At 39.0% G+C, this 10,526-nt stretch overlaps 1 non-coding gene across 1 annotated transcript; it reads left to right on the top strand.

The window, feature by feature from the left end:
* The first annotated feature begins 10,138 nt into the window (after positions 1-10,138).
* LOC142169959 (small nucleolar RNA R71) lies at positions 10,139-10,245 on the top strand. Its single transcript, XR_012699579.1, has one exon. It is a non-coding gene; the product is annotated as a small nucleolar RNA R71 (small nucleolar RNA).
* The last annotated feature ends 281 nt before the right edge of the window (positions 10,246-10,526 follow it).

Genomic DNA, 10,526 nt, shown 5'->3' with positions numbered 1-10,526 from the left:
AGAATGGGTACTATCATGTTTGATTATGGTATGTTCGGAAGTATAATATTGAAAGTTGGCTCAAAAAGCGATTATGGTTCTGGTTGGGGCGAGAGAGCTCCGTGACTTGTGATCTGGTAAGTGGTCATGAAATTTCGCATGTTTCTTTTATTATCAACAGTGTATGAAGGTTTTGGGATGAGGTTTGGTTCTATATAGGTTTAATACTAGTATTTGGTTGGTTTTGGATTATTCATTGTGATCAGGAATGGTGCCACGAGCATGCGAGTTGTGTAATATGTTAGTTAATTATATCTGTGGTTATGATTATGGCTTGATACACCTTGTTCAAACTCCTACAGTGTGTAAATGTAAGATTCGTGTCTTGAAAAGAAATTTCTAAAGGTTGGAAATTAAATTCCAAGGTTTATAGACTAAAGTTAAATCAATGATTTCAATTGTATTGTGTTGTCAAGCTTATATGGAATAGGGTGACGTGGGTTCAACCCCGGGTACATGTGTGGTAAGATGGAACAATGATTTGATGGCTTAGAAACAACTCTTGGCACGTTCGAGGACGAATGTATGTTTAAGTGGGGGAGAATGTAATGACCCAGCCGGTCGTTTTGAGTATTACAACTCTGCTTCCCCTTTACTGCTCAAATTGTACTTTACAGTTCTTGTGACTTGCCGGGGCAATTGGTTCGGGTCCGGTGAGGTTTTGGAATGAATTGGAACACTTAGTTCCAAGGTTAAAAGCTTAAGTTAAAATAGTGACCGGATGTCGACTTATGTGTGAACGACCCCTGAATGGAGTTTTGATGATTCCAATAGCTCCGTATGGTGATGTTGGACTTAGGAGCGTGTCCGGAAAATTACTAGGAGGTACGTAGTGGAATTTGGCTTGAAATGCTGAAAGTTAAATTTTTGGGAAGTTTGACCGGGGGGTTGACTTTTTGATATCGGGGTCGAAATAGGAATCTGGAAATTTAAATAGGTCCATAATGGTAAATGTGACTTGTGTGCAAAATTTGAGGTCAATCGGACGTGATTTGATATGTTTCGGTGTCGTTTGTAGAATTTGGAAATTTCAAAATTTATTAGGCTTGAATCCGTGTGTAGTTCGTATTTTTGAGGTTGTTTGATGTGATTTGAGGCCTTGAGTAGGTCCGTGGTATGTGTTAGGACTTGTTGGTGTATTTGGACGGGGGCCCGAGTGGCTCGGGTGAGTTTTGGATGGTTAACGGATCAAATTCAACTTGAAACATTTCTGGAACTGCTGCCTACTGGTGTGATCGCACCTGCGAAGTTTTGATCGCAGGTGCGAAGCCGCATGAGCGCAAAATCAGTCGCAAAAGCGAGGGAGTGCTGGCTGGGAAGGCGTCGCAGAAGCGGAAGCTAGGGCGCAGAAGCGCTTGCGCAGGAGCGGCCCAACGCGCGCAGAAGCGCGACCGCAGGTGCAGTCCTTGGCATCACAGAAGCAATTATGGATGGCCAAGCTGTTCTCGCAGAAGCAAGATTTTTCCCGCAGAAGCGAAGGTCGCAGGTGCGACCCCTTGTCTGCAGATGCGAAAATTGCTGGGACAGAACCTTAAATTCGAGGGTTCGACATTTTCACCCATTTTCGAATTTTGGAGCTCGGGTTGGGCTATTTTGGAGAAGAAAGTTTCCACACAACTTGGGGCAAGTGTTCTTAACTCCCTTGTGATTATATTCCATGAATTAATCTTCATTTTTGGTGTAAGATTATTAAATCTTCAAGAGAAATAGAAGGAAATTTCTATAATGTCACAAAACGATTTTTTCAAGTTTGAATACCGATTTGGAGTCGAATTTGAGTGAAATTAGTATGGTTGAACTTGTAATTGGATGGGTTGTCATATTTTGTGAGTTTCATCGGATTTCGAGACGTGAGCCCCACAAGTGATTTTTGAGGGCGAAATTTCGGATTTTGTAGAAAATATTAGCATTTTGAATTGGAATTAATTCCTATAAATTGTGTGGACTGAATCAAATTAATTGTGGTAGATTCGAGCCGTTCGGGAGTTGATACGCGCATAATGGGATTTCCTGAGCATTGTTTAGCTTGCTCGACATTGGATTCAGCTTGTTCGAGGTAAGTAACTCTTCTAATATTGGAGTTGAGGGTATGAACCCTGAATATATGTATTTCATGAATTTTTGGGAGGTGACACACATGCTAGGTGACATAATTGTTTCTGTGAATTTTTTTAGTTAAATGATCTTGGCATTTTCCATGCGGTTTTATGAGTTAAAGAAATTGAGCTGAAAAGCATATTAAAAATCATGTTGAGGCTATGTGCTAGTATTATTGGGACTCACAGAGGTCATATTACAATGGATTATTTGTTTTAAATTAAAAATTCATACTCAGTCATTCATTTCATTGCATATCATATCTCAGTCTCTGTTGTTATTTATTGATACATCATATCATCATTTTTGGGCTATTGTCATGACATTCTGAACCTGAGAGACTGGAAAGATTGATGACCGAGTGAGGCCGAGGGCCTGATTGTGAGGATTATTATGTGGACCGGGGCTGCCCGCCTACAACATGCTTTATATACTTTATGATTATAGCACGTGAGTTGTCCGTGCAGATTATAGCGCTTGGGCTGAAAGAGCCCCTCCGGAGTCTATACACACCCCTAGTGAGCGCAGGTACCTACTGAGTGCGAGTGCCGAATGCCGAGTGCCGAGTGCTGAGTGATTGGGAGGCATGAGTCACTCTGAGGTATGCCCGAGTGGCATGAGTGTTTGTGAGGTATGCCCGAGTGGCATGAGTGACTGTGAGGTATGCCCGAGAGGCATGAGTGACTGTGAGGTTTGCCCGAGGGGATGTATATGAGTGATGTTTTGCCCGAGGGGCTATTTATAATTTTATCATTTTTGCTCACCTTTGCATTGAGCCTCTATTTGAAAACTGTTGAAAAATATCTTTAAATATCACATCATTCATGATTTCTCACACATTTTTATAGATGGGCATAGTGATGCATTTGTTTTACACGAGTTATCCGGAAGGAAAATGAAACATCTTATTTATTATTGAAAAGATTTTGGGAGAAATTATTGTTTTCAAACTATTCATATTTTTGGAAACTTCGGCAAACGATTTGGGTTTTCACTGATGTATTTGAAAGGAAGAACTATTATTTTAGAAATCATGATTTGGCTGAGCATTTTATCTCTGAGTTACTTCTAGTATTATTTACTTTATGTTGTTATGGACTGTTGTGGACTATTGGTTATGGACCCGACCTTGGTAGAAGCCCGCCACTACTTTCAACCTACGGCTAGGTTTGTTACTTACTCAGTATATGAGGTCGGTTGTACTGATACTACGCTTCTGCACATTGCGTGCAGATGTTGACTGTTGTTGTTGCTGTGCTCGATGGTTGCAGGACTTGAAGATGTACCTGCATTCTTGTTGTAGCTGCCTCTTGTTCAGGGTAGCCTTAGATTTATAAAAGCTCTGTTTATGTATTATTCAAACAGACTATGTATTTAATTTATTTCCGCTTTGTATACTCTATTCTTACAAGCTCCTGATTTGTACTGCCAGTTCTTGGGGGATGTATAAGATTAATATCTTTATTCACTTAAACTGCTTTAATAATTATTATTGGAATTGGATAATTGAAAGTTGGCTTACCTAGCGGGTTGGGTTAGGTTCCATCACAACTAGTTGGATTTTGGGTCATGACACTCACGCACCTGCGGCCAATCTTCCGCATATGCGGGTGCGCTTCTGCGAGATATTGACCACTTCTGCGGACCTAGCCTTGCCTCCAATAATCCGCATATGTGGAGTCCCTGCCGCATCTGCGGGATCGCAGATGCGAAAAATCCTTTGCACCTGCGACCACTGGCCAACTTCTTCAAGCCCGAACCTACGATCCCCTGCTCTCATCTATGAGCTCGCACCTGCGATCAAAACTATGCAGGTGCGATCGCACCATACCTGGGGCACTTCAGCAGTCCTTCAATTCCAAACTTTGATCCGTTAACCATCCGAACTCCACCCGAGGCCTCCGGGACCTCAACCAAATATACCAACAAGTCCTAAAACATGATACAAACTTAGTCGAGGCCTCAAATCACATCAAACAGCATCAAAAACATGAATCGCACCTCAATTCAAGCCTAATGAAAACTAGAAAATTCCAACTTCTACAATCAATGTCGAAACCTATCAAATCAAGTCCGATTGACATCAATTTTTTCACGCAAGTCATAAATGACACAACGGACCTATTCCAACTCCCGAAACCAAAATTCGAGCCCGGTAACCACAAAGTCAACTCTCTATCAAACTTCTCGATTTCCAAAACTTCAAATTTCTAACTTCCGCAATTTCTAGCCTAAACAACTACGGACCTCCAAATCACTATCTGGACCACCCCAAAGTCCGAAATCACCCAACGGAGCTATCAAAACTATCAAAACTCCACCCCAGAGCTATTTACACATAAGTCAACATCCGGTCAACCTTTTCAAATTAAGCTTCCAACCTTTAGACTAAGTGTCTCAAATTATTCCGAATTATCCCCTGAACCAAACCAACTACCCTGACAAGTCACATAATGACAATTTGAGCATAAAATAAGCAGTAAATAGGGGAACGGAGCTACAACACTCAAAACGACCGGCCGAGTCATTACATTTTCCTTTACCCATAACTCCAGCCGTAGTGGAGTTTCCCATGTAGACACACTCGCCATCGGTAGACTCCTCAAAGTCATGGAACAATTCCTTGTTGGCGGAGAGGTGCCTTGAAGCACCTATGTCTAGTATCCAATCAGTCTTGTCAGCCACCATATTTTGCCTCAATGACCATAACAATAATAACATCACCACTTTCAGTAAGGTTAGCTTAGACTGAAACTTTCCCTCTATGCTTCGAGCTTTGCCCTTGTCTTTGGTTGCATTGGAAAGCCTTGTGGCCAATTTTTCCTCAAACATATCAAGGTCCTTTCGACTTTTGGATTTGACCCTTTGGTTTATTGAAGTAATTCTACTTCTTCACATATCCTTTCTTCTGGCCTTCTTCTGTTTATCTTTAAACATATCTTTCACAAAAGTACTGCCAGATTCTATAAGGTTAGCTTTAGAAGAATTAAGAGAGAGAGATTTTATCTTATCCTTAAGATGTTCCTCCTCTTCATCTTTGAGACGGTTTGCTTCCTCAGTCCTCATGTGACTGATCGGTTCTTGGAGAGTTAAGTTCTTCTTCTTGTGCTTGAGTTGGTTCCTGTAATCACTCCAAGAAGGAGGGAACTTTTCAAGCAGAACATTATCTTGAAGAATCTCACACATCCCCATGCCTTTGTTCAGAACATCACCAGTTAAGTTCTCATACTCGTGAACCTGCTCCATAATTGGCTTATCATCAACCATTTGGAACTTAATACACTTTAAAAACCACACACTTCTTTTTCCCAGCATTATCTGCACCACATTTCTTCTCCAAGTTGTCCCATATGACTTTAGCAGATTTATAATTTATAAATAAATCAAACAGAGGGTTAGTCATATGGTTAATCAGATGCCCTCAAATAGTTTTATTATTTTTTCAAATTTCTTTATAGTTGCATCATCAATATCAATTGCAGCAATAGTGTTAGAACGATCAACAACAATAGTAGTAATAGAAACAACATTAGTAGAAGCTTTGTTGAACAAAACATAATCAACTTCTAATTGTTCGAAGAAAATCAGAAGTTTCTGGGATCAACGCTTATAATTGTTTCCATACAAAGGCTCAAGCTTTGACAGATCAAGAAGAGTTTTATTCAAAGTGGTATCCATTGATCAATATTATGTGTGAAACAGCTTTCAAATTGTTAGAAAAATAGTTAATAATATTGACCAAGATTAACAAGAGAATAGAAATAACTTATCGAATATATATTGTACCGTAGCAAGCCACTGTCTTGAAAGATATTTCCGTCAGACTGGTGTAAATTGTTAAGACCGGTCGGTCCCTAAGGATCAACAGTACTCCCAAACACGTGCACTCGTGGCTGGAAGTTTGGAGTTTGCAAAAAAAGGATTGCCCAGGAAAATTAGGAAGGAATAATTTTTTGAGAGGATGAGAGAATAAATGTTTTGGTGGTAATTTGGTTCACAAATGATTATAGTTATATAGGCAAATTATCTACGTTTTCTTCCATAAGAAAAACGTAAGAAGCCAAATGAGAGTTAATGTTGTGTACCATTATTCTTGGTTTAATGACAAAATTGTCATCAAGATATTAATTTCAAACCTTCTAAAAAGCTAATATCTTTTCACAAACGAAGTCATAGAAACCGTCATATGTATGAATGTGAATCATTTATGAAGTAGTAACTTCATTCTCTGACTCTGCATATATATACAATCTAAAGATGTAACAAAAATTAATAGTAGAGATGTATTAGAATTTCTCAGAGTACGGATATTTTTTGCGTTTTGACATCCAGACTTGATCCTCGACCCCCGAACATGATCCCGGCTTAATCCCTTGGGCTTTTACGCAGACTTCAAAGCTCCCAATCACTCAAATTCATTCCATAACATCTACATAGCTCGGAATCACTCCTACAAGACATAAAACACATAATAAGTGCATAACACTATCAATTAAAGCTCAAAACGAGTAAAGTGTAGTAAATTAGAGTGCAGTAAGCGACTAAAACATGAGATTATAGGTCTACCATCAATACCCCACACTTAAACCATTGCTCGTCCTCGAGCAATCAAACTACACATCATATAGACATGACCTTTTTAAACAACTCTAATAACTCATCATACCAAGAAAATTTAAAACAGATTAAGCACAATACCGTAACATTATAGCCTCAAAATTTGACTCAAAAGCACCACACATTATTTATAACTCGCTCACTTACTCTAACACAGAGGTCAAACATTACCTTTCCTTCATGAATCAAGTGCCCTCACAGAACCATAGAGAGTAGTTCCACACACAATAAAATTTAAGAACAATTTGGAGCTCAAGATATAAAGAATTCACTCACTCTCAAAAACAACATTCATATGCCACAAAAGACGTACCATAGGCTTGCTCGTAGTGTACTACTCTACTAATTGAGCTCATTCAGTCAAGGATCAAGTAGGATTTTAACTGGTTGTAATGTAGGCTGCGGGACGGGTAGGATACATTTAGATATAAGAGTGACTACACCTCCTTAAGTACTTTAATATATACATTTCATTGTTCAAAACCCCACATTTATGTCAAACCATAAATCCACCCTTAAATCAACATATATCAACTCCTAGCTTCTTTAAGCACAATTACATCAAGAGTTACCACTAGCAAGGAATATTTTTCATAATCATACAATTTGTTTTTCTTTATTTTCAATTCAAGTAGCTCTTGCTTTTTCAACACAGTGTACCTTTCTCCTTATTTCATTTGTTCCACTCAAAAGCCAACCCAACCACCCCATACTTCAACTTTTACAAAGTTCATAACAAATTCAAGTGCTCACGAGAGGTATAACGTTCAAATAGATGGTCAATTCAAACAAATTGGTAAGGCTTATAATGTGGTTGATAAAGAAACATGATTACAGGCTCAAACGGGTTAACTAAGATACATAATAATTAGGTGGGCAAAAGCTTATAACTGGCTCAACAAAGAAATGCCTATATCACTTCCAAGACTGAATAAAACTACTATTTCGCTTTGCAAGCACACATGACAAGTTCTAGAAATCAAATGCAATATACAGAATAACACAAAACCTCACACCCACATGGCACATAACTCACTCAAGATTGGATTATCAAGACACTCTAGTCAAAGTAGTTAAGCAAAGTTACGATCATACAATTTAAGGTATTTATACAAGAGTCAAAAACTGAGCCTAAGTGTCACAACTAAAGCACTTACTATTCTCAAGGCATAATAAAGTCAAGAGATATTGCTTTAATTTAAAATCATAGCACAAGGTTTCATACTCCTCTACAAAACAAAAACGAACTACACCCGGTTCAAACAAAACCCTTGGAAAAGAACCACGACACAAAAAAAAAACCAAGAGGGAATTATTACACTACCTACAAAAGAAAATCTTTTTGTCTTTAATCTTTCGATTTTAATCCCTTAAGAAACCGGTCGATGATATCCATCGTCGGGAAAAATCGAAATTGTTTCAAATTTTTATGGTTTTTGTTTCTAATATTTTTCTAACTCTAACAATAAAAACTAAAACTAATGTACATACATACATACATACATACATATATACAACATATCCCCCACCCCACACTTTAAGTTGTGGCATGTCCCCATGACACACAATTAAAAAGCATAAGGTAAAGGAAACTTCCCTGAACATCTAGTTGGGGTCTGAATCGAAGTCCGACTCCATTGCTCTCCTTCGAATTAGTGCGCACATCCATGCAGACAACTTCTTCTCAGCCTTCTTGGAGTACACCCCACACTTATCTTTCTCGCTCACTGCATCCTTTTATTTTGAGCCCTTCACTTTCCACTCAACACTTGCAGGTGATTTTTCGTTTTGTACCCCCTTTTCTACATCCATCTTAAACGTCACAGTCTCCTCACCCACTCTAACCGTGAGTTTTCTCTCGTGTATATCCAATACAGTCTACTTGTTGCTAAGAATGGTCTTCTTAGGATAAGGGGGACCTCCTTGTTCTCCTCCATATTCACCACTATAAAGTCTACAGGAAATACGAACTTATCCACCCGAACTAACACATCTTCCACTATCCCCTCGGGTGTTATATTCATTTGGTCTGCCAGCTGCAAATATATTGGAACCGACCTTATCTCTCCAATCTCCTTCTCAAGTTTCATGTAATTAGATAGAGCCATTAAGTTAATTGAGGCACCAGAATCACATAAGGATTTATCAAAATTTATAGTTCCTAATGAGCAAGGTATACTAAAACTCCCTGGACCTCCACATTTTTTGGGAGTTTATTTTGGAATATCGCTCTGTAATGCTCTGTGAGCTTTACCACTGAGGTTTCCTCTATATTCCTCTTCTTTGTAAGGATCTCCTTCAAGAATTTGGCATAAGCAGACATTTGTGAGAGCACTTCTGTGAATGGTAAGTTTACTTGAACCTGTTTCAGCACATCCAAAAATCTCTCAAACTGCTTGTCCAGCTTTTCTCTATATTGCGTTTGAGGAAAAGGTAGAGCAAGCATATACTTGCTCTTATCATGTTCCTCCCTTCTTGATTTTTCTTCCTTCTTTTTTTCTCAGCTTTCAGCTGACCCTTCTTTTTTTTATCAATATCACTTTTTAGCTGCTCCCAACTTTCTTTTTCAAGTACACATTCTTTTGGATTGGGGAGGGATATTTCAACACTTGCCCGCTTCTTAGAGTTATTGCATTCTCTGTTTATTTGGGATTTCTCTCAGCATCAGTCGAGAGAGTTCCTGGAATCCTCTCAGATAATAGAGTTACTAGATGTGCAACCTATCTTTCCAGGTTTCGAAAACCAGTGCCCGGTTCTTTGATAGTTGCTCCATATTCCTGTATAGTCACGCTATGAGTTTCAAGCCTCTCATCCATTTTCAGAATGAAGGCATTCAGGAGATCTTCTATGCTAGACTGAATGGGCTGTTGAGGCTGAAATTCCTGCCTCTGTTGATTCATAATACCAAGAGCTCCTTGTCCTTGAGGTCTGGGATTGTTTAATTGCCATGAATTCGCAGTACTCCAGGTGAACTCCATCAAACCCCGGGTACCTCTAACCCATTGCATTATAATTTCCCACAACATTCACTTACTCAGTTGAGGCTTGACACTCATGAGTAGGGTGTCCTCTTCCAAATATATCACAAGCTGTGTGAGGCTCATTTTGTAACGAGGCTAAGGCCAGTTTTCGTATTTCTTTGGCCATAGCATCAAGTTGTACCTGTACAAATGTATTAGCATCAACTTGGTGAACACCAGTTGATCTTCTTCTTTTAGCATTCTTAGAGGGCCACTGATTTGCATCTTTAGATAACTCATCAAGAATTGTGACTATCTCCTCTAGAGTCTTCTTCATCAACGGGCTTCCAACTGCATTGCTTAATGTTCTACGTGAGGCCTATGTCAATCCTTCCCAAAAGTCCTAGAGTTGCATCCAGAGTTCAACTCCGCTATGTTGACACTTTCTAACAATCTCCTTAAACCTCTCCCATGCTTCAAAAATAGTTTCAGTCTCTTTCTGGCAGAAGTTATGGATTTCTCTTCTAATATTGCCCATCTTAGCTGAGGAGAAATATTTATCAAGGGATTTTCTGGTCATCTCTTCCCAAGTTCTGATTGATCCACTATGCAAACTCCAAAGCCATTCCTTAGCATCATCTTTAAGTGAAAAGGGGAATGACCTTAAATATATTGCATCTTATGAAACCCCATTATATTGAAAGGTGTTCATAATCTCCTCGAAGTCCATTAGATGAGTGTTTGGATTTTTGTTTGGCTTCCCTCTGAAGACACATCAATTCAACCCTTGCTTCAACTCGAAATTGTTTGCTG

Source organism: Nicotiana tabacum, chromosome 15 (assembly GCF_000715075.1).
Source record: "Nicotiana tabacum cultivar K326 chromosome 15, ASM71507v2, whole genome shotgun sequence".
Lineage (NCBI taxonomy): Eukaryota > Viridiplantae > Streptophyta > Magnoliopsida > Solanales > Solanaceae > Nicotiana > Nicotiana tabacum.
This window is presented reverse-complemented; position numbering and strand designations above follow the sequence as displayed.